Source organism: Microcebus murinus, chromosome 1 (genome assembly GCF_040939455.1).
Source record: "Microcebus murinus isolate Inina chromosome 1, M.murinus_Inina_mat1.0, whole genome shotgun sequence".
NCBI classification, from domain to species: domain Eukaryota; kingdom Metazoa; phylum Chordata; class Mammalia; order Primates; family Cheirogaleidae; genus Microcebus; species Microcebus murinus.
In genome coordinates, this window is record NC_134104.1 from 110,316,454 (window position 1) to 110,332,379 (window position 15,926).

The 15,926-nt window shown below is 35.1% G+C and overlaps 1 long non-coding RNA gene across 3 annotated transcripts in view; it reads right to left on the reverse strand.

The window, feature by feature from the left end:
* The window catches only part of LOC105881236 (uncharacterized), a 289,089-nt gene that overhangs the window by 66,845 nt on the left and 206,318 nt on the right, over positions 1-15,926 (reverse strand). Inside the window, exons 1-2 of one of the 3 annotated variants that reach the window (XR_012920076.1) lie at positions 12,777-13,056; positions 12,125-12,173 (exon numbers count right to left, since the gene is read on the reverse strand). The exons of the other annotated variants lie outside the window; for them this stretch is intronic. This is a non-coding gene — a long non-coding RNA (uncharacterized LOC105881236). Of the gene's footprint in view, positions 1-12,124; positions 12,174-12,776; positions 13,057-15,926 lie in introns of those variants that run through there. 3 annotated transcript variants of the gene reach the window in all.

Below are 15,926 nucleotides of genomic sequence, written 5' to 3' on the forward strand. Positions count from 1 at the left end.
TAAACTTTCAAGAATACAATTGAAAAATTATAGTCATCTAATCTGGGCAATGTGAAGGTTACATTCTTTTGCCTCTTTACCGTAATTTACTAAAAAAAACTAGAAAAAGTCGGATACAAATAAATATAGTATGACAGAAAGGTAATAAAGTTGAACGATGAAATCAATGTAAATTGATTGTTAATTTTAATAAAACTTTTGTCAGACCCTATCAAAAGCAGTTAACTTATTAAGAAGAGATTCAATTCAGACAAATAAATTTCAACTGTAGTGAAATGATAATGATTGTTCCTGAAAGAACCTGCTAGACTAACAGATAATGATTAAGAATGTTATGTGAGGATGGTGTTGTGTTGGAAAGAACATGGGCCTCTTACTTAATAAACATGGGTTCTAGCCTTATCTCATCCCTAACCAATTGTGACACTGAGCTATTTGTGGTTCCTCACTGCTAAATAAAAAGTCATTCAGTTGAACCAAGAGTCAATCATCTGACTGAATCTCAAGTTCTCTGTCTCACTCTCTCTCTCAATCTATTCTGATATTTGTCATAAATTACCTTCATACATGTAGGTAAACAATTTATACATGTAGGTAAACATTAATTTCTGCAAATTAATGTCGGATAGTTTTTCAAATATGGCATAAGATACTTCACTGACCATTCTCAATCCATTTTATACTGAATAAGGCTCTTGCCTTTCAGGAATTTGTCTTCCTCACCCCATGTCACTCCAGTCTCCCAAAAAAACTTTCTGTCTCATTGTAACATTGCCAAGGACATTCATCTATACTCTGCCTGCCTATCTCTGCCTCAGTAATGTGAGATGTCCAACCCGGGCAAAGGAGTTGGAAATTCAGTGTTCATTTCCCAGACTGTGGTGGCTGTGGTCAAGCATTAGAGAAATATATATTTCTTATTCATACATTCTGGAACACCAATTTAGAAGGCTGCTTGGATATGTTCCACAGCAGACGGTACTGAGGCCAAATGCTTTTATACATTTTATCCATGACTTGGATGGTAAAACAGGGATCCTGTTTATTCATTTTAACACATTTACTGCCACACTAGAAAAAAATTATTTTTCCTTGGGGCCATGTTGTTTTATTAAGAAAATAGAATAAAAACTTCAAAAACAAAACTATCCCTTCTAATTTAATAAAAAATGTTTTAGTTTTTTTATTGTTTTCTTTGTATGAGTTATATGCAATTAAATTGTAATGATAAGAACATCAACAAATAAGATTTTCACAAACCAACTGCAGGGTTTTGCCCAGGAAGCCACCCATCATGTAATGTGCATGTTATAACATGGCAGCGTGAGTTGCCTGCACACCATGCAGTTTCCAAGGTAAAGAGACATATGAGTTACATGTGCTTCACTAGGCCCCGGGCTCCAAACTAGTGTCAGTTAAATACAACTCCCATGACAGTTAATGTGTTAAAAATGAAATCCTGGAAGGAGGTGTAGTTTATTCCTGGGGAAATTTAGCTAAAATTTAAGGAAATCTAAGTAACTTGGAAAAGCCATCAGGAAAAGGTTTAGCAATCTCAAGAGACATATATTGGATGATACAATTTAAAAGTAAATTTTTAAAAAGTAAATTAAATTATCTAAATGAAAAATGAATTATATTGTGTATCGTTGCAAATAAGTTTAAAGGGTCTACTGCTCAGACTGGGGCTACAAATTAAACAAGATTTAGCAATATTTTAATTTAGTTTTTTTTAAATCTCCCCAAAGCCATCATAAGTCTGACTGAACTTGGGCATACAAAGGAATAGCTTCAAATTCATCCCCAGTTTTATCCTTTAAATTAACAAAATGAATTTAAAACAGTAAAAAAAAAATTATTATAATCTCTAGGAATTTGGGATTCAAACTTTGTATGTTGGATATTACTGTAGAAATATATCTGGTTATTGACTGAAAAAGTTAAGAGAAAAAAATATCTTGCAGATAATTCAGAACAAAGCAGTAACACCGGCCATAAAATTAGAAAACTTGACTATATAAAGAAATCTTAATAGAAATTGAAATTGTTAAAAAAGAAAAATAGTATGCTTAAAGACTGACAGACTTAATAAAGATTTTGATGTTTGTAAGATACTCTTTTTTTGAAACTGTGAATAGAAGAAACTTGTTTTTAAAGTGGAGTTTGGACCTAAGGAAGCTTTTTGTAACCATCTACTTATAACTTTGGCTCCAGTACAGGGGGGCAGTCCTATGAAGTAGAAAGCCTAGCTGCCCAGGTCTAAAATTAGCATCCTCTGTTCTCTTTCCAGCCTCAAAACTGCCTTGAGGCTCTTCTAGCTCCTAGTGTCTCCTTCTAAATGCAAATATATTTAGGAGTGGTTGCCCTTAATTTACTTATCTATCACTTAACACCTTAGTAACTAGAAACCAAACTAAAAGAGAAAGAGAAACTGGGTGAGGGTTTGGTGGGCATGGAACTGTCCTGGGGAAAAGAGGGATATATAGAAAGAGGAAAGGGGTATTTGTTAGAAACCAGGAATATACCCAAGATGTTGTCCCTCATATCAGTTCATTTTTGATGTGCATGCCAAAGGTCACCAACCCTTGACCTAGCATAACTGTTGAGTTTGGTATGAAATGATGAGAGAAAGTCTAAAGAACGCTTTTAAACTTGTCACAGGCACAAATTCCAAATTCCATGAAACACTTTCATCTGTAGAGCTCCAAGATTGGTAGGGAAGAGTGGAAAGTGAATGGTTTGAAAATAGTTAGATCTCTTTAACTAAAATTAGCTTCTGGTGAAGACTCTCAGCAACATTGGCCTACATTTTCCAGAACTATAGTTCTCGTCCTTTTGCCTAAGTGTATTTTTATGTTTTCCAAAGTCAGGATTGGGCGGTAAAGAGAAATAAGAAAAGCTGTGCCTAAATGAAGGAGAAAATAAAATCCATAGGACTAAAATTCTGCTGCTAAAACTTCATTGATTATTACTTCAGCAAGGTAAGACTCCTCTGTGAGTATACATGAAAAACTTAGTTTTGTGTCTCTGATATACCTTGTTAAAAACTGACTTTTAACCAAGAAGAAAGAGTTGGCTTACACTTATACAAGTGGTATTATCATTACTCAAGGGAAGTGTAAAGCACTTTTCTCTAGGTATATGCTGCTTTTCTTGCTTGACATGCATTAAAATATTCTGTTTTCATTCTCAAGTGTGGTTATGCACTATAAACTGTTTAATTTTAGGTAGCTACACTATGTGCAATTGAAAAAATGGAAAATGGGCAGATATAGCTCTTATAATCATATTACATGTATATTGATCAAAAAACTGTTGAAAAAACCACCAAAAAGTGGGAGTACAAGTTACTACCGCCTTGGGATATCTAAATATTACATGCTGTCCATTTAAGTGAAAAATAATTGAAGCACATGCTTGAACAATATAAGAACCAGATCAACTTAACTTTGAAGAGCTGCCTTTAAACAAACCACACATATATACTCACTCTGAGTGGGCAGACATGATTATAATAAATTGAGTAAAACAGTTTTTAAGGCTTACTTTGACCAACGTACAGTTTAGCAGTGGTGGCCTTGTTGTAGAACACATTCATTTTCTATTCTTGGCATACCAAATAATCTTAACAAAATGCCGAGCTTTTCTCGCTTTTCTAAAAATTATGTATGGAAACTCTATTCCCAATATTTTTCATCATTAGCCCTTCCAGGATATTTTAATTTTTGTATTTACCTTTACTTTTAAGCCTTTAAAACATTTTAAAGTGAGAAGGAAGGAGGATTTGTAGGGAAGAAAACATGATATATTTAACATTAGTAGTATCTGTGGAAAAATAACAAGTGCTTTCTCTCTGTTAATAAAATATATTTATTTTCTCTCCCTTTTTATCTCTCCTTTCTTCCTTCTTCCTTCCCTTTCTTCCTTCCTTTCCTTCCTCCTTCACTCCTTTGCTTCCTTCCCTCTTTCTTTCTTTCCAGGAAGGTGGGATGGGCCTGCCTTGTTCACTGCTATGTCCCCAGTGATCAGAACTGTGTGTGGGAGACAGTGGGTGTTCACTGATAATGAATGAATGGAATTTTTCTATGCAAATACTAACATTTAATGAGCATATTTCTGTTAATAAAAGTATTATATCTTGATGGTAGAAAATTCATTGACAGTATTGACTAGAAAACAGTCTTTTTTCTCTATCCAGGAAGGAATTCTCTTCAACAAAGAACATACATTCCAGAGGAAAAAAATGTGAAGAGGTGAGAGACAAAAGTAATATTCTCTTCACATCCACATTTCTCCACTGCTAGGATAAACTCAAACCAACCTAGAAATCAATGGAGTGACAATGCTATAGTCTTCATTGAATTGCTGTCCACAACATTATTAAGCATCTATCATATGTGTGGAACTGTGAGCCATATACAAGTGAGACTAAGGCATATAGCATATATTCTAATTATTCAGAGTCTCACAAAGGAGAAGGACATATAAATAAGTAATTGCAATACATTGTACAAATACAATAATAGAAGTGATTAACTCTGTTTGGAAGTGAGGGTAGTGGGGCAAATTTCTTAGAGGATATAGTGACAGATATTACAAAAGATATTTTGACTGTTTGAATGTTAAATAGTTTGCTAAACACACAAGGTCCAAAAGGCCATTCCAGGCCAAAGAGAGCAGCTCTAGCATGAAGGCAAGAAGCTGTCTAGCGGATTTGGAAAGCTACATTCTGTGAGGTGAGGAGCGATGGGATCTGAGTTTGGAGCGAGAAAGAGATTTTAGATCATGGATTCTAAAGGTAAGAGAAAATAATTATAAGGGTTTAAATAAAAGCATAATATGTTCAGATAACATGATTGTATTTAAGAAAAATAATCCTGAATCCAGTAAAGAACGTATTTGAGAGAGGTGTGAACAAGGAAGATAATATTTAAAAAGAGAAGAAGTTTAGGGACTTAGCAGGGAGGGCATAGTTCAGAGATCTCTGGAATACCCAGGTGTAAATTATATAGTTCAGGGGAAATCTCTGAGCTACAAAACCAGAGGAATATTTGATATATAAGTAGTCACTAAGTCCATGGCAATGTGTCACAGTTATGATGAGAAAAAAATCAAAGAGCCAAGAGAAACAGAAAAAATAAAAAAGAGAAGAAAAGAGCTCATGGAAGGAAATAGAGAAGTAATCATCATAGAAGTATGAGAAGAACCAGGAGATAACTTACTTATACTGTAAAAAAAAAAAAAAAATTCCTTTCTTTGCTCTAAAGTTTAAAATCTTCAGAAAGTAAGCATATGTTTCACATTGTTAGCTATTTCAACAGTTCAGAATAGAAGTGTAGAAAAAAAAAGTTTCCTAGGGAACATGAGATATCCTTACCATCAAGGCTGGCTGTCCATTGGCTCCTGATTATATCTACAGGCAAAACATTTTTTTAAAATACCATTTGAAAATTGTGTAGTGTTTCATTGTATGTAAAACTATTTCTGAGGCACTCAGCTTATATTAATCTTATAACAATCCTGTAAAGTGGAAATTATTTTCAAATGGAGAAAACTGAGGTTCAAAGCTCAGTAACCAATCCAAGTTTAATGTTGCTTCCACCAATATTATATACAGAAGTCTAGGAGCAAAAACCTTCCATTCATACCAAACAACTTGGCCTTCTCTTAAAAACTAAGCTGATTTGGATGTTGGCAACTCCCTGAGTTGCTAAAATTGCCCCTCTAGGGCTTAGTCCTGTGGCACAGACAATGACTTTTCATTTGAAAAAACATTTTGACAATAGGACAATATGGCATGAGGCTTAAAGGGATGTGTTGAAAACTCACCAATGTATTACCATCACCCTTTAAATCTTCCGAGAGAAAGCAACCAAAGTGTCAGCTTAACACAGGAGTCTTAATAAACTATGGTGGTGGTGTTCACCAGAGATTCTGGGGTTTGGGGCTAGATTCACATCTGAGGGATGTGGTGAACATTGTGGAGGGGAAGGGCATACCTCTAACTCTTGCTAGGGAGAGGCAAAGATATAAAATGCAACCAAAATGTTTGTACTCCCATATTTTCTTGAAATAAAATAAAATAAAAAAACATCATGTTGCATATCATAAAGGTATAAATTTTCACTTGTCAATTAAGAAAAAAATATTATTAAATTTAAAAACAATAAACTAGGGTAAATCAATTAATAGCTGCACTCGACTAGGCATGGTCATGAAATCGCATGAAAATTTACAGCCAATCAGCTTGCACAGCATGGAGAAATACGGAGAACCTTTTAATCTTTCACTGAAGAGAAAATGTCCATATTTCTGTTGCTGTTTCTCATGTCTTAGTTTCAAAGTACTGTACCTTTAAGGCTGGCAAAGCCATGACCTCAGTAGCTAGCCCTGGGGTCTTCAAAAGACACCACAGAATACACAGACTCTGAATTCACCCATTGCTCACCTCACTCCAGTATTTCCTGCTGTGTTACTCAGCATGTGACTGACGGTGGACAGCTTCTGGTTTCAGCTTTGCTACTATCATTGTGGTGCTGACAGCTCTTTGCTAAGCAGCCCAAGATCCGCTCTGCCAGCTGAAGACCCTGGACGCAGCCCAGCATTCTGTAGAGGATGATGAGTAGAGGCAGCCAAGCCAGGCACTACTGCCAGAGCACCACCCTTCCTGCACTGATGCAGTTCTTAGGGATGGTCATGCTGGAAACTCAGACTTGTGGGGGGAGGGAGGGAAAGGGCATTTATTGAAACCTTAAAATCTATACCCCCATAATATCATAAAAAAAAAGGGAAATGCAAATTAAAACCACTTTGAGATGCCATCACATACCTACCAGAATAGCTTAATTAAAAAGAGAAACATGACCATGTAAAAAAAAAAAAAAAAAAAAAGAATAGCTTCAATACTTTTGAACTACTATGTCATTGTTTTGGAGACAACTTAAATATATGTAATCTAGACTTTGAAATTATAGATAAATTTAACAAAACAAATATAAGAATCCTCACTGTAATCCAGGCAACAAAGTGAGACTCTGTCTCAAGAAAAAAAAAAATCCTATTGACATTAGGGTAAAATAAAAGTGTGTGTGCAGTTACCCAGGGATGAGCTTTTTTGAGATTTGAAAGACAAATAGTTTTCATATTAGTTACTACCATTTTCTTTTAAAATTAATTTTTACATCATCAAATTTCAAAATGCATGTTAACTTTTTTATATAAAATAATACAGCAAATTCATTTAATAAAATCAATTCAATAACCATGTGTGTCTAACCAATAACTTCATAGACATCTTTTTACAAAAGGCACTTGGATTAGGAAAAAAAGCCATTGTTTCAAAGAGAAATATTCTCTTAAACCCTTGAAAGTATAAATTATTATTCACAGAGCTGTCTAAACAGAAAGAAATTCTTTTACTCAATGATAAAGCTCCTTGAAAAGTTTCAGTAAGAAAGTATTATGCATTATTATACATATAATATTTGAGCCAAATCTTCTATATCAAATACACAGTTATTGGATTTTGTTGGAAGAATCATTTACCATTATTTTAAGACCTTTCTACAATTACACATAGGTATGCAGCCAGAAAAAAAATGTTATTTTCTTCCTAATTCACCACTTTAATAGAACTATTTCCTCTAAAAATTATTTCTTCCCATTGTTTCTGTCTGTATTAAAAATTTTCAAAGTTGAAAATTATAGCAGAGAATAAAATAAAAGGAACTATCTGTATGTAGTGATCTAAAAATGACCTTTATACTTTTAGACTAATTTTTCTAGGTTCTGCGTTAATTATTGTGTGCATTCATGGCAGTAGCTAAAGACACAATGCCTGCTAGAGTCCACAGCAGGATAAGACAATTAGCAAATCCATGAATTCTCTTCCTGTTTATACTTCAATTTTAAAGGTTAAATGTTAGTTTGTATAAGATGCTTTATGCGTTGGTCAGAGGTGTTTTTATAGGACAGAGCTGATGGGAGTTCTTCTTGGTATGAAATATAAGTATATGAAAATGGAACACGCACAAGGAAACCAAATGTAGTTTCATTAATCATATAGCCATGAACATTATAAAGCCTGCAGAATAAATAATTTAGTTAATTCCATTTAAATACATTTATGAACTGTCTACATTGCGCAAAGCACTGTTACGTTTGTAAAGCTTAAATCTAGTAAATAACACCACCACCCCCAACACACACACTTGGCTAAAGCAAAGATGCATATTAAAAAACACAGAGTCAGACCCGTGGAATGTGCATTCAAGGACAAAAAACATTGTCCACTTTACCCCAAACACAGATAAGGCTGATATTCAATGGGTAGGCACCAGAATAGCAGTCTTATTTGTTGACATGTTGAAGTACTTCCACATTGGGATGCCCTCCTGTACTTGGCAGTTGCAAACCTCACCAGAAGGCCCTCCCTTTTATCTCTCCCTGGCTTAGAAACAAAAAGCTTAAAACCTGTCCTCTAGTCCTTGCTGCTGCACTATGGTGGCCCACATCTTTCCTAATTATTTGGCCACCTGTCTGATCTCTTGAGCACCCACCCTAAAAATAAGGTGGAGGTGGTGGGAGATAAGAGGTGAGTTAGAAGAAGTTCAAATGTTAATCTACTTGAAAGGTAATCAGAAAACTATTCCTAAAATTTTGATCAAAAATTCAAATTCCAGCCAGGCACAGTGGCACATGCCGATAGTCTCAGCTACTCAGGACCTGGCTGAGGTAGGAGGATCTCTTGAGCCCAGGAGTTGGAAGCCAGCCTGGGCAACATAGTGAGACTCTATCTCTTAAAAAAAAAACAACCCCCACCAAAAAAATAAAAGAAAAAAATCTCAAATGTCTACAAGAGCTAAGCAAATAAATAAGTCAGCCAAATGAAGGCTTTGGCAAAATGCAAAGTGTGTGCCAATGGAGCGTGTGTGCCCTATGGAAGCCAGATTTGCTATTTGGGGGTCTGTTATTACACTCTTCTGAAACTTTCAAGTGATACTGGAATGTGGATGTGGATGCGAAATCTATTGATTTCTAAATGTTGGCAATTACTTCAATTAAAAACCAAGACCAAAACACTAAGTGAGCTTTTTTATAAATCATACATGTCTGTTAGTGGGATTCAGCTTGAGGTCCAATAGCTTAACTTTTGACTTAGAAATATTCATTCTTTTCTGATGAGGCACGAACTTGTACTTTCTTTTTTTTGTCTAAATAGTGCTAGTTTAAAAAAATAGTGTTTCATGGCCCTAGTATTTCAAAAGTTCACAATTATACAAAATGCCATAGAATTTTATGCCCTAAATGTGACCATGGGGTTGAACTGGTTTCACAAATTAAAATAGTAGGCATTCATGTGGTCAAGCAAAAAGGCATAAGGGTTTTAAAAAGGGCATAACTGATTAATTCATGTTAAAGTATTCAGCAAGTGTATACTATTCTACAGGAACACAAATTCATTTTATCTTTGATATAAACTTTGGTCTAGAATTTGTACCTAAACAAAATCAGGTAAATTCTAGAAAAATTATACTATAAACATAATTAAATACAATGGAAATAAAATACACATCCCCACTTCCTCCTTTAAACAAAATGATGACTAGGACAGAGAATCACTGCCCAAACAAAAGTTGGAGAAATCTTTATGGCTTTTAGTAGATTGATTAGGAATCAGAATTTTGTTCAGGGGGCACCTAGATCTTCCTTCAAGATTTTCCTCCTCCCTAGTGAGGAAAGAGTGGCTCCTAGACACTACTTAGGAAGATTATAATCTATCTGGTACTTTTAAAGATCTCCACCTCCAAATATAAATTGTTATTGGAGGAGAAAGGATATAGGTAGTTACCCTGTTTCAGAACTTCTCAACTGCCAGACAGTATGAGTATGGTGTAGAAAGTGAAGGCAGAGTTCAGGCATCAGCAGAATCTCTGTCATCTACTAGCTAAGTGATTTAAGGCAAGCTGTTTGACCCCACTAAAAGTCCATTTGCACTTCTGTAAAATGAAAATAAGTATACCTGCCTCAAATGTTGTGAGAATCAAATGAGATTACAAAGCATTCACAAAAAAAGTGAGTGTATTTAGCATGATGTCAGGACCACATTAATTTACCTGACACTCCACTCACCCAGCATATATGCAATGCATACACATACACATACAATATAAACACAGAAGTTATTTGCAGCCAAGAAGCAAACAAGATGTTGGAAACAGGTTTGCTCTTGAAAAGGCAAAGAAAAAGGTGCTGGCCCAGAATAGCTCCTTTGCCTGCATAGCTGGTCCACTACCAGCAAGTCTACTCCTTGGGAATAGAAAATCTTTTAGAAGTTAAAGGGACTCTTTAACATCCCACCCTTATCTCTTCCATATTTCCCCATCCCTTCTCCTCCCTTACCTACAGGTCATGAAAATGGATGGAAGAAATAATGCTTTAAATTTTATCAAGTAATAATTTCAGTGATTAATTTTGTGACCATTCCAGAAAGTACCTAGAAATAGAACATAGCATATTCTCTATGTGGGGTTCTGAAGGAACAAATGAATAAATGAATGAGATGCATATAGGATAGAGAGGCTTGACAGGATGGGCAAAGAGGGAAGACTTAAAAAGAACTCAGTAAAGCCAAGGACTAGAGACCAGTTCTGTTTGATCAAGAGGTATCATTTATAAATAATTTTAGCTATTCTTCATTGCTTTCTGGTTCTGTTCCAAGCATTGTGTAAAGTGCATTTATAACAATAATTTTTACAATTCCTATACCTACCTTTAGGAAGATACCATTGTTCCCATTTAACAGAAGTGGAAATTGAGCTAAAGGAGATTCAGTAACATATGCTGCATTCAACATCATGTCAAAACTGAGACTTAAGTCTAACTTTGGTATAATTTCAAAGCCTGCATTCTTAACCAGTTCTGTTTACTACCTCCCTCCAATTGGATACACCTCTAGTTGGATGACTTAAGATATGCAGGCAGATTCTTCCATTACAGGGATTGAAACTAGTGAAGAACAGTGCTTGATGGAGGGGGGGAAGAGCCCTTTTTGGTTTGAGAGAAACAGCCATGAAAGAAAGAATAAAGAGAAAGAGACAGGGTAGGGCAAAGAGAGAAGAGTGGGAGAGATGAAAAAGAATTAGTCGAAGGGAGGTGGAAGAGAGATAAAGAGAGAGAAAATTCTTTCCTCTCAGGAGAGTAGAAGTGCTAACAGAGCAAGCTGGGGAGGGGAAAGTGATAATGGAGGGACATGAGAGGAGGGAGTGTGGTGGTGACAGTAAAGGGATCCAGTTAACATGGTCTCAACCAGGAGTTGTGCTAACGAGCTCTGTTGAGACTACTACCAAACAGCTGTTCAGAGAGCTTACACAGCCTCAGAAATGCCCTGCAACCCTGAGGGGCTCCCAGCTCCAATTCTTGAAGCAAGGTTTGAGGAGCCGTTTCAGTTATATCTTTGTCATTTGATTATCTAAATCAGCCTGCTGCGGGAAGATTGGTTCATGAGGGAATATACTTGTACTTTGAGAAGCAGAATTAGGATATGTCTCTTTCCAACTGAATTGAATACCAAAAAAGAAAAGATGTGTTTTACTGGGTAGCTTTTCCTAAATATTTAGAAATATATTTAACAGTATGTTAACTATATTAACAGTATGTTATTATGATTTATACAATATTATTGTTAAACATAATAACAGTATGTTATTATTAATTATTGAACTGTTATTTCATCTTGACACTTTGCATAGTCCTTAGCTAAAATCTCTAAAATCTCACAACTATGGATAATATGTTTTCAGATGTCACTGTAGGTCAGAAGTCATATTTGGGCTTTGGATTTGACACAGATAGTATGACAAAAAGAAGATGAATGTATATTCCATCAAGACTTTGGTTTCAATTTCATTGAAAATCATCACTAATGAACACTGTCAATAAATACTAGGTGTTCCATTAAGAACAATAGCAACAAATGCATCTGAGTTTCTTCTTAAAGTATGGTAAGGTATCCAAAGTCAATCTTCGGTAGGAAAATTCAGAAATTCTGTAGAATTTTGAATTCAGAAATGACCCCCCCCATGGCATGATTCTAAGTGAAGCAATAGAAAGTATATTCTCTTACCCATAAATTTGATACAGTAGCTTGTTCATGTTGGTCATTCTTTTGTTCACTGAAACAGAATTTAGATTTAGATTTAGGGTATGATTTCAGAAAACATTTACTTCACATGGAAATGGAAATATTTAAGTTACATCAATCAGTCCTGAAAGCTTTTCATGAAGTGGGTTCTGGAAGTCATATTATGCCATTATTAAAATTATAATATAAAATTATATTTTTTAATATAATTTTAAAATTATACCAGTATTAGAAATAATAGTGACAAAAAATCTTGCTGGAAGAGTTAATATGTTAACTCAAATTTAAACTGATGTTTAATAACTGTCACATATTTAGGAATTGTAGGAAAGGACGGCAGGGGTAAGAATACGGCCTCTAAAACAGACGTGGATAAAAAATACCAGTGGAATTGAAAACACATTCCACATAGTATAAATACTGGTCTTTATGTGGATTTTTCTTTAATGATCAAAGAACAGTTTTTCCTCTCAGATCCTATGACTCCAATTCCAAGACACATCAGATATAGCATATAATTTCATTAGAAAGTTGATACAATAGAATGAAAATGATCTTTAAAGACATAAAGATCTATGTTAGACTCCCAAACTATTAATCTATAAACCATCCCATAAAAACTTAGACAAATTACCTCTCTGAAGCTCAGTTTCTTCATCTGCAAATTGGGGATAAGGTAACCATTTCACAGACTTCTCAGGAACTGAGTAATCAAGTGCCTAGCACCATTCCTGAAACACAGTAAGTGCTTAAAACATGTTGCCTTCCTCGTTCCTTCCTTTCCAAGCATTAATAGATGAGACTGTATAATAAAGTCTACCCTCCAACAAATACTTTCCTTTCTAATGTTTTAACTCAATATAATAAACACATATAAAAGTTATCATTTTATGTCAAGTGTATTCATTTCTTACAATAACCAGTCATATTCACTCCATAAATCACACAACTGGCATGAAGCAGATTTGAATTTCTATGTAGCTTGTTCAATTGTGATCCCATATATTCTCCACTATGCCATGCATATTATAAAGTATTTAAATCAAGTCATAGAGTCAAGTTAAATAAATGCAAATATCTGCTTATAAAGTCTTATCTCCCTAAACTCCTATCAATCATTTCCTAACTAAATGCTGGATACCCTTCCATCCCTGCCACGCTTTTGCTTTCAGTGGAGCACTTTTAGGAGTTGAAATACCCTTGTTGCTTTGTTGTTGTTGCTGTTGTACACAACATCAAGTAAGCCACCTGCAGTTTAAGCCACAAAAGTTGGTTAGAGTCCCTTCTCCTACATTTTTCTTTAACTGAGAACCACTGATAGGTGAACGTCTTCAATCCTGATCCTTAGCTGTAATTAAACAGTGAGACCCTTAAAATGGGCTGCCTTTATAATCTTGAGGCAGGTCTCTAACTGCCTCCTGTACCACCTTCTTGGTTTCTATATCTTTTCTCTTTTCGCTATCAGAAACAGAAAAGGTGACGACTATTTGCACCTAATCAATGTAGATTTTTATTCAAGCACTTTGATGTCACTTTTAATCAGGAAGGTTGGCAGTTAAATAACTCATTTACTTAATTTTCTCTTTTTTCCTTTAGGCATACCCGATTACTTGAATCACTCTTTGTCCAAGTCATACATTTTTATTATCTGCATCCTTCTGACACCATTTTTTTATTTCCTAAAGAGGCTATTCCCTTTCAAAAAATTTTTTTTTAAATTAACACTTTCTCAAAAAGTTTGGATATCTAGTTACTGTGTAGTTTCTTTACAAGTGACATTAAAAGTGACATTAAAATTTTACCTAAGGATGGTCCTTTCACTATAATATTATGGTGTTCCTCTTTTATAGGACAGGGTAGAGACATATCCTCTAATCCCATAGACTACAAGTGATCAACAGGGCAATCCAATGAATGAAATAATAAAAACAAGTTTAAGGAAAATTTAATGATGAATTAGAGAAAAGATAGCAGGGTAATATAGCAAAATTCACTTCATGCCTAAATATAGGGAATGCTTTTTTAAAATTTCATATTTATTAACACCAATATTGGAATTACTTAGGTCATATTAATATCCTAGAAAAGAAGAAAAAGTACCTATTTGTCAGATATTGTTTCTACTTTCAGAATCTCTTTTACTTTTTTAAATTTCTTTTTTCTGTTTCTTTTTTAATTTTTCTGAGAGACAGAGTCTTGCTCTGTTGCCCAGGCTGGAGTGCATTGGTGCAATCACAGTTCACTGAAGCTTCAAACTCCTGAGCTCAAGCAATCTTCAGCCTCCCAAAATGCTGGGATTACAGACAGGTCTGAGCAACCACACCCAGCTTACTTTTTTAATTTCATTAAACAAAGTCATACTGTCCATGAAGCCTCACTTGGTAATCTCTAATAAGAAGGTGCCTCATGCAAGTTTAACTATATATGATAAGCAGTTACATGTCAAGGCAGTGTTAGTCCCATAAACACCTTTTGGGGAATGGTCAACACCCAGTTAAGTTATAGTGCTGTGGGGTTTTGTTGGCCTTCCTTTCACTCTTAATCTGCCAGAATACAAAGATACAATATGCATGATATCAATGATTACGTTATACCATAATTTTAAAATCTGGTAAGTCACCAGGCACAAAATGAACAAGCACAAAAATGGGCCAAAGAATTTCAATAGCGTCTTTCTGAGATGAATTTTTTTCTCTTATGAGACTAAAAATACATTTTCTGAAATCCACAAGAAAGTATTTTAAAAAATGCACACCTACCAGATTAATTCATAATGACAATTTCAACTATTTAAAAACTAGGCTAAATTATTACCTTTTTCAAGAATATCTGTACATATGAACTAAATATAAACTTTATATAGAAATCACTTTTCTTCCACGTTCCCTTTTTATACTGTTCAGCAGGCCTTCAGCTTCTATACTGTTATTATAGGTGCCAAATTTGTTGCACTGTATTTCTGAGTTAAAAGTACATTGGCCTATTTTCTGAACACAAAATTGGGACATATAGTCTGACAAAAGATTTTATGCCTCTCCCAGTGAAAGGGATAGATAGTTTGGAATTAAGAAGTTAGGCGCCAAAAATATAGAAAATTCTAACACGTTTCCATAATTTCTGGAGATAGAAATTTAGAATCAGGCTGTCCCAGAAAATTCACAATAGTATAGTGTGATCTGTTCCTTGCTGTTGAATATCTTTTTCTCCAGTGTCTTGATATCCAACTTACTTCTGGATTATCTAATGCTGTCCCACAGTGCCTCATGGAACATTGAAAAACCCAAGTGTTATGCAAGCAAGGTCTGGTGCTTAAGCAGTACACACTCCAGGTATGCTAGGGCAATATTTGACCAGATCTTCTAGTTATCTATTGCTGCGAACAAAACCTAGTGTCTTAACAACTGTTCTAGTACATAATACCACATAATTTCATGGCTTAGATATTCAGACAAGTCTTAACTGTGTGATTCTTTTGTTTGGTGTGGCATTGACAGAGCTTGAGTTGTACTCTGCTGGCAAATGGGTTGCTCTGGAAGATCCAGCATGGCTTCACTCCCATGTCTGGTCCCTCAGCACCGACAGCTGGACGGCAAGGGTGAGGCTGATTATGTCAACCAGAGCACCCAAACATGGCCTCTCCCTGTAGAGAACATGGTAGCTTAGGACTTCAAGAGTGGTTGCTTCAGTGAATAAAGACAAAACTGCATGACTTTTAATGGTTCAGCCTTGGAAGTCCCATGGTGTCCAGTCCGCTCTACTCTACTGGAAAAGCAGTCCCTCAATT